The sequence below is a fragment of the Bombus vancouverensis genome, unplaced genomic scaffold (genome assembly GCF_051014615.1).
Source record: "Bombus vancouverensis nearcticus unplaced genomic scaffold, iyBomVanc1_principal scaffold0045, whole genome shotgun sequence".
Classification (NCBI taxonomy): Eukaryota; Metazoa; Arthropoda; class Insecta; order Hymenoptera; family Apidae; genus Bombus; species Bombus vancouverensis.
The window spans coordinates 28,367-37,857 of record NW_027468936.1 but is presented as its reverse complement, the minus strand read 5'-3'; positions in this window follow the sequence as shown (position 1 = coordinate 37,857).

Here is a 9,491-nt window from a genome sequence, read left to right as displayed (position 1 = left end):
GATGTGATAGATATGTACGCTAGAGCAGGGCTCTTATAATGGAAATTAATGTATTAATGGACTTAGCACTATAATATATTTAGGAGAGAAGATGTATGTTCGACAACACCGAGAACCGACAAAAGATTTTCGTGAAGTATGCGACTCTCGCGCTATGTGTAGACTGCCGCGTTAGGCGTTAGTTTTTAGACTGTCTGTCGCTCTTTTTCTAATACGGAAGAAAAGTTCGGTGTGGGTGTGCCCCTGTGCCTAAAGAACGCGGATTCGTTGTTCCCACTTTCGTTAGGAAAAGTGAGGGTAACGAACCGCGGTGTCGATTGGTCATGACCTGCACTACTGCTCGAAGGGATGAGTAGGAAGTCTCCTACCATCGTGGTGGATAGATGACTGTGTGCGTGAGGAAAACATAGCTTGTTTTATTAGAGGGCTATTCGGATTTTCCTAATGGGTGCATACCCGCTTTCTCCGTGTTTTAAGTACGCCTAATAAACCCAAGGACCTCTCTAAAAACCGACTGTGTTTCGAGAATATTTTTAAGCTTTAGAAATTCTTCAAGACAAACGGATTGAAGACACATGGCGAAACAATACAGGGAAGTGAAAGTTATGGTGGGTCCTTAGGTTTATTGAGGGTCGAAGTGACGTTACGCAGGCTGGTTGTTGTCCGGTGGCGCGAGCTGGCGCGGGCTGGCGTGCAGATGTTTTAGGCGGCGTAACAACAAGGAAGATCCTAGAAAATGAGAAGGGTGGATTAGAAGAACGAAGAAAACTCGAAGAAGATACAAAAGAAGAAACTACAGAGACAGAAGTCAATTCAAAAGGTATATTAAATAATAAGTGCGATTTACTTGATACCGAAAGAGCTATTGAAATTAATGATACGGTTCAAGATATTAAATTTACTGAAGGTAGAAGCCGCACTCAAAATGATATGGAAGATGTAGTAGAAGATTCACAAGAATTATCTAATAAAAGTAAGTTATCAGAAATAAGGATTGCACTTAACAAAATTGAATATACAAAAACTATTTTACGGAATAAAAAGAATTCATTAGAAAGAGAAAGAGGAGTAAGGGAAAAGAAGAAAATGTACAGACAGAAATTATTTCAAAAAATATATCAGATGATAAATGTGATTTGCTTTAGAAAAAAAAAAAAAAATATTATCCACAAACTACATTAGGAATTTATCTATTTTAGTGAGGAGAAAGAGAAAGGATAGAGGAGTTGATCAATAGACTGTGGATTTTGAAGCGTTTATGAAAAACTTACAATTTTAATAAAATATTCAATGTAAAGTCTTTGTTATAATATTCAGATAGATAGATGAAAAAAATACTGAATTTGCATAATTACTCATGGCTTATTGATCAATCATGCGACTCGTTCAGAGGTAACTCGAGTTGTAAAGGCGACAATTTATTAAAAATGGTATATCTGACGTACGATGCATTTGCTCATGTTAAACTATTTAAATAAGTATAAAAGTCACGCGAAAAAAAAATCTACTGAGAATAATGTTGAACTAGTTAATAATAATAAATCATATAGTGAAACACAAACCTTAAATCAAGATTTTAAGTTCAAAAAAAAAAAAAGAAAAAAAAGAAGAAAGAAGTTGATAAAATGACAGCAACATGTAGCAGCAGGCGAGAGAAAATAAGCCAAATTTCTAAAAGAAGAAACGATGCTCAAGAACTCGAAATTTCTCGAGTGGATATGCTAAACAACGAATTTAATGAACAGTTGAAAGAACGTGAAACAGCAATAGAAGACTTACATCAAATGTTAAAGCATCAATCGGAAATTCATAAAGTTACCTTAAATGAAGCAAGTTTGAAAATAGGAGAACTCTCTGATAAAATAAAATGTTTTAAAGGAAAAGATAGCCAGATACCGAAACGTAATGAATTACTCGAAGAAGAACAGAATAAATGGAGAAGTTTAGAAAAAATGATTACAGAAAAACTTGAAGAAGAAAAATCCCGTTAGGAAACAGCTGAAGACGAAGTGAGAAAGCTTTCCAAATATAACGAGCAACTTCTAAAAGATTATCAAGAAATCCATAAAAAAAAAGGTAAAGAATTAAACATGTACCTCAACTGAAAGATAAAATCAATCGACAGGATTTATATGCGAAGAACATAAGAACACAATATATAGAACAGCACAAGATGATCGAAAAATTGAGAGCAAAAGGAAAACGTGTGCATAATAAAGGTAAAGAGAACACATAATGTATCTTCACCAGGGGCGCATGATCCAAAATTAAATAATAAAATAAAAGGTTTTGTTACTGAAAAGTTAGAGAGATTTCATGACAACAAAAGCATTGCCTGTGCAGAGTGCAGTGTATCAATGTGCACTAAAAATGCAAGCAACGTGACGATTACTTTTAGAACACAACAAGCACCACGAAAACACAATCAGACCAAACAAGATCAAGTTCAAAAGTGAAGTTACGTGAGCTTATTACTGCTAACGACCAAAAATTGAATTACGATCCCGAGCATCAACTCGCTGATCTTCAAGTAGAATGTTCCGACTAAGACAGGACGACACAAGAGTTCGAGAAGCACATAGAGGACATGAAGGAGGAAGTGCAAAAATTAGAATTGCAAAATTAGAATTACAAAAAAAAACACACACACACACGCACGTAAAAAGAGTTCAATCTTTTGGAATACAAATTCAAGAACTAACAATAAAATTAGAAGAAATAACATAAGTCACAAATATGAAGTTGACTTGCTGGAACAAAAAAAAAAGGCCAAACTTAATTCATGTGTTAGTAATTCAATGGAGGAACGTGAAGCTGGAGCTAAAGATGCAAAAGAGATAAAATGTAGTTCTTGAACCACAAGGACAAATAATCTGCCCTTCAATGTGAACTAGACGAACTAAAGGGTGAATATGAAAAAGTGGGTGATTTTGGATATAAATATGAAGAAGAAACTAATAAATTGAAACTGGATTTTGAAAAATAAGAAAAATGATCCTTGTCAATGAAAATAAATTTGAAATATTGCGTAGGGTAGAAATTGAAGGTAAAGTAAAAGATATGAACGAACAAAATAATTTTCTTAGAAAAGAACTGGAAAACGTCCAAAAACTTTCCAAAGATGTTAATAATCGCTTACTCGAGACGAATCAAGAATTAAAAGATTCACATAGAAAACACACTCTTATTTGAAAATTGAAAAAAAAGAAAAAAAAAACATCAGGAAGAATTAGGTGATATAATAAAACTTCATGATGAAGAAAAATATAAACTGATACAGCATTGGTGTTCTGTAGAATGTCAAACTGCCATAAAGGGTTACATTGATGGAAAAGTGCAGTAAATATTTAAATAACAATCCATGACTTCTTAAGTAATTGTAACAATCTTGATGTTTTACTATGGAACAACTAGATGAAGTGCACAGTGACATTAATAAAGTAGAATCATCGATAAAAGTAGATGTATCTTCTTCATTAATATCAGAATCAACGACTGATATTATAAAGAATGTGCATGATATTCCAGAAAATAAAAAAAAAAAAAATAAGTCACAGGAATATACAGATAATACAATTCAAGATGGTTTAGTAGTAAATAAATGTAATGTAACAGATTTAAATAAAAACAAAAAAAAATTTTTAAAGTAAGGAAAGTAGTGAGACAGAGAGCATAAAGAACGCTGCGATTAATGAAGTAGAACAAGAAATAATAAATAAGGACCCACAAATTGATGATCAATATAAAAAAAAAAAAAAAAAAGATGAGAAATTTCAAGAAGAGCAAGCAGAGAATACAACTGAGATTGGAGATCATTCAAGATATGCAGGTGACACATCTTTAGATAAAGAAAGTACGAACGATGTTGAAATATTTAATACAAATGAGGGTGAACAAAACATTGAGAAACACAACGTTTGTACAGTGTTAAATATAGATACAGTTAGTGTTACTAATGCTCAGTGTCAAGTATTAATTAAAACACTTGGTGAAACTTTTGATGATAAAGCCCAAACATTGCATGTCACGGATACAGACACAGATTTGTCTAAACTAGTTGATAGTAGTTCAGAAGTAATGGTAGTGACTGTCGAAACTACTATATATTAATGATATGAATGAAAGTACAGAAGAAAATATTGTTTTAACTGTACATGAAAAGGATGCTGTTGTAAATTCCAATGAAGAAAAAAAAATGTTTCTGCAGAACAAAAAGGAATGAAGAACGCTGAAATTGTAAATGAAGAATTTAATTCGATAGGTTAAGCACGAGAAAGTGATGGAACAATTATAGAAGTAATTTCAACAGAAATTGTGGCTCAAGAAGTTTCTGAAAATTGTAGCCAGAAATACAGTTAGGACATATTAAATCATACAAAGACAAGAAACGATTCTATAACTCCTATTACCTCAGGAGTAATTAGTGATCTAGAAACTGCAGATGACATTGATATTAAAGAAAAGAATAACAAGAAACAACAAATGGAAATGGCAAGATTGATCTTTTGATAGTTCACATAAAATTAATTTAGAAAAGAAAATTATTCATAATAAAATTGTCGTACTTATACATGTTGCTAATACAGAAGGAAGGAATAAATCTATAAGTGAAGCAGATAAAGTGCGCATAACTAACAAAAGAAGTGTCATTCAGGATATCTTTGATGATTGGGGCATTGAAAATGCAGAAGATGACAGTCAGTCGGTATCTAAAGCTCCAGATACTGTGGAAATTGAATTGAAAAGTTTACTAAATGACACAAAAACACGAACTATAGAGGAAAGCACAGTTGTACTGGTTGAAGAAGAAATTACATGCATGGAAAAAGAACCAGTTGTAGATGCTGAAAAGGCTTTAGAAGTTGCTAAACAAAACAAAGAAATGCAAGTATCAAAGGAACAACTGGATAACAATCAAACTATAAAGAAACAACAAGATAGTATAAAACCATTACTCAAAGACCACTAACTCATTCTATATCACAGGCTGTTAGAAAGTCTACAAAAGATTCAACACGTGATACTGCGGCATTTCGTCAAACTTAGCAAATTATCCCTATTAATCGTAGTCGAAATTTAACCAGCCAACAACCTTCACAGGTTGAAATAGCAAAAGCATATACCACGACGAAGAAGAACAAGTACAAGTCGAACCAGTCAGAGTCCAATTCCATCGCTCCATACTGAGGAAACACTAAGATTTTGGAGGACCAAAATCAATCTAAAGAGGGGGGTATGTGACATCAATCAAATCTCAACCTACATCAGTGATAATACATCGACGGTCGACTTTCGAACACTTTTGGACACATCACCACCTTATCATCATAGCATACACCAAGACTGTGACGCACCTTAGTCCACATCAGAGATAGGATATGGACCCCCGACCTTTGGACACTTTTGGATACATCACCACCTTATCCTAGCCCCTCAACATCCTAAAACCAAAACGTATATAAACCGAGACTTCACCCAGCTCGGGCAGTTCTTGTTCCTCTTCTAGTTGCTGTACTCATACAACCCCTATTCTCCGGTTCGGTGTTATTTTGTAAGTGTTTATAATAAAGTTTTATAAAGGAAAATAATAAGTAGTTGGGTTACGACTCAGCCTTCTTACTACCACCCAAGTACCAACTTTACGTGACAGGAGCCGCCTCGGACCTAAGACTGATAATATAGGACTTGGGTTAAGTAGTAGAAAGGTAGTTGCGATACACTGTGTGGTTTTTAATAGTTCTTACACACGGTGTGTACGCGAACCTTTCCCACCAAACTAGATTAAGAGTGGGGCCGCTCCACTGGGATACGTCGCAAGAGAGGGTAGGAGATCCGACCGGCCTTGGATACAGTGTCCGGCCGTGGGAGGGAGGAATCCGTCTTCAATGTCTCTGCCATGTACATAGCTTTGTTTCCCCCTCCTTCCATTGTGTCTAAGGCATGGGCCTGCTAGGTAAGCCTTACCGATGAGTCCACTAGCAGGCTCTGGACGAAACACACTTTTTTTCTTCTTTTTCTCCGTCTTCCTTCATATATCCGTGATAATTGTAGGCTGCTGGCTATAGATGTCGCTTGCCGGGGTGTAGTACTGCTGTATTTCCTTCTTATTTAGATGTCGTGGAAGAAAAATCGGACTTTGGAAAAGTACGAGGCGCCGGGATTTAAACCCGGGATCCGAACGTTTGTACTCTATGGCGCTAACCACTGCGCTGCCGTCGTCCGACACTAGTTGGTTTCGAGTGGTGAGATTTGCGTTCTCGTGTGCCGCCACGAGAGGAAATCTCAGTGTGGGTGTGCTTTCTGAACGAAGAACGCGGATTCGTTGTTCACACTTTTCGTTAGGAAAGTGAGGGTGCCCATTGATTATAGCCAACGTTAATGAATGAAGATAGGAGGAGGAAGCCTCCTACCAACGTGGCTCGTGGGTGACATTGTTTATTGGAAAAATAACTACCCGCTTTCTCCGTTATTTGTAAGAGTGCGCAATAAACCTAAGCATTGTTCTAAGGACCATCCATAAACCGAAAACACTTACAGGGTTAGAGATTCCTTCAAGCTATTAAGATTACGTCAAAGGATTCAGTTTATAGTATATAGTATGTAGTAGATCAGTATATAGTATATAGATATAAGTTTCAGACGGCGCACGGACCATCGTACGCGCCGTAACAGAGAGAGTTATAAGAATATACATAAAATGTAATTAAACATCGCAAAAGTAACTTAATTAGAAATGACTAGAATGATGTATAATATAATGAATTCAAATTGTCTAAAAAATATTACAAATTTATAGAGATCTTACTATAAAATGCTTTTAACAGAAGCTGATACAGTTATATAGCATTTTCAAGCATTTACGAACATTAATGTACGAATTTGAAATTAGCAATATTGAAGCGCGGTACTCGGAAAGACGAATGTACATGGATAATTGTATGCACTAATCAACGATACGGTTATAATTGCATGCTTGATAGAAAAATATCATCGTAAAATTGATATGATTTCATGGAAACGCGTCTAACTTGGTATCTCGAAAGTATCTTAAGCAAACTAATTAGCGTGCCTGTTATGTCTTTTAAAATGTAAATTAACATGTAACAAAGAAACCTTCATCAATTTGATTCGCTTCAAACTGCGCAAATAAGTAGTATAAATAATATTTGTGATAGATTTGGCATCAATTCCATGTTTCCTTTAATATTTGCCTTTAGAAAGTCCAATTCGTTGCACGATTATACAAATTACTAAAAAAATGTCTATATTAGTAATTTATTTATTTTGCATTAATCGTGACATGTTAGTTGCATTATGTTATATGTAAACTACCACAGAGGAAAAATGATAATCTTTCAGTTATTAGTTTTCTGATTTTAATGTCATTTTATGAGTACTTTAACACGAGGTACTTGTAAATGAAAACAACCAATTAGGTCTAAAAACATAAGCCTGTTACCAAAACTCTTATTAAATTGAACAAGCTTTTCAAAAATCGAACGTGTATATTAACGCGAACTTATTATTTGACTGATTTGACTGACATCCGAAATTGGTGAGATCATATGAAATTTTGCTTTTCGCGGTTCGGTGTATAAGAACGCGTCACCGATTGCTCAACTTTCGATATAAAAAGCGGATCAAGTCTACCGGATTATCCTACAGACACGCATTAATTCGTAAGAGTTAGTCATCATCTGGATAATAATTATCTGAAGAAACTTTCAACGTGAAAATATAAAATTTTCATTGATTACATATTGCGTTCGCCATAATTGAAAAAATGGTAAACCTTCGATCTCATCTTTCTAATACACATTTTCTTTACCTCGTGATAAATAAATTCTTGGAAATTTAGGAAAATTTTCAGTGATCACTTTAAGGAATTTGACAAATTTCCAACGAGACTATGTGACACCGTTAGGTAAAAGTGATTCAAATGTAATAGCGATATTAAACGAGAAATCTATAAAGGTGTCATTAGAAATTCTAAGAATGTCTCTGCATCTTTATCTTAGGTATTACGCCAATAGTTTTCATTACCGTGATGTAATATTTATCATGCTTATTTTGTACGTAAAACGAATCGTTGGAATATTCCCGAAGCTAACGAAGCATTTCCCAAAAGTTAAACCGAAGAAATTAACGCGAATAGTTAAGTGAAATTTTTCCATTAACTTGCTGACCAACCGGCAAATAAAAAATCATAAAAATTCTTTCAATGTGTTGAGGTCACGCATAACTTCTTTTTTCATTGACGATTACCAAACAGGTAAAATTTCGAAATTGTACGAAGGCCACGTGACCAGATCGTATTGGAATTTGAAGTGCATGGAAAAAGACAACTCGAAGTACAAACCTTGAGCTGTACTACTCGAAGTACAAACGTGAACTAATGGATGCAGAAAAGCAATTAACGCCAAACATCCGAACAGCATCTTGGATCCCGTCATTGTTCTGAAATAAAAGAAGTGACGAATTAAAAAGACGCAGGACTAATAATAATAAAGGAAACTTAGTTCGTATTATAAATTGAATTTACATCAGAAAAGAAGCACGATCAAGCGAAACAGATCGTAGAAATGACAAATATCATCGATATACGTTTCAGTGTAATTTCACTTTTGAAAATTATTTAGTTTAATACGATCGTATTCATCGCTCTGAAACTTTCATTGTGCTGCAATTTGTGCTGCGTCTTTTTAATTTCTCTATCTTTCTGTGTTTTCGGAAAAATTACTTGAAAGATTAAGAATTGCTTGCCTTATTTTATTTTCGATTAGTTAGGATTTGATTATTCCAGGTAAGCGTTATTATTTATAACAGGTTTTATCACTTGTTTATTATTTAGGAGTTTGTTATTTTAGGATTAGTACCTTTTAGGATTTCTTATCCTTCGAGTTTCTGTTTCAGATATCTAGGTCTATTTCAAGATGTTTTATTACATTAGGATTATTTATTCGATTAAGATAATTTAAGAGTTTCACAATGTACAAAGAAATAATCGCGTGAAATTTAGATTTATGCTTTAAACGTATTAAACACGCGGTAATTTCAATGTCTATAGTCTCGAACGTGTTCTGATTAGTTGTGTCATTGTCTGTGACATTGAAATCACAAAAATCCATTGCAAGTGTGCTGTCATGCAATGTGGATGTAATTGGGTTTTTTGGGTATTTCCTGTATCATCTGATTTGTACAGTACTATTTTAACGCAAGGACAGGAAAGTTATTATATATTTCCCGTCCATTATTTGAATCGTTGTGAAGTGTAACGAATTATATTCGATTCGAGGAGATGTTAATGAATTACCCATTTCATATGTAATTACATGGAAATAAAAATCATTGCAAAAATAATTGATCTAATGACAACGGAATTTCCAATATTTTTTTGTTTCGTCACGTCTTTTTCATAATATATCTTTTATATGTACGTGATTTATTAATCGTTCGAATGGAAATAATTATTCGTATAATATTCAAATGAT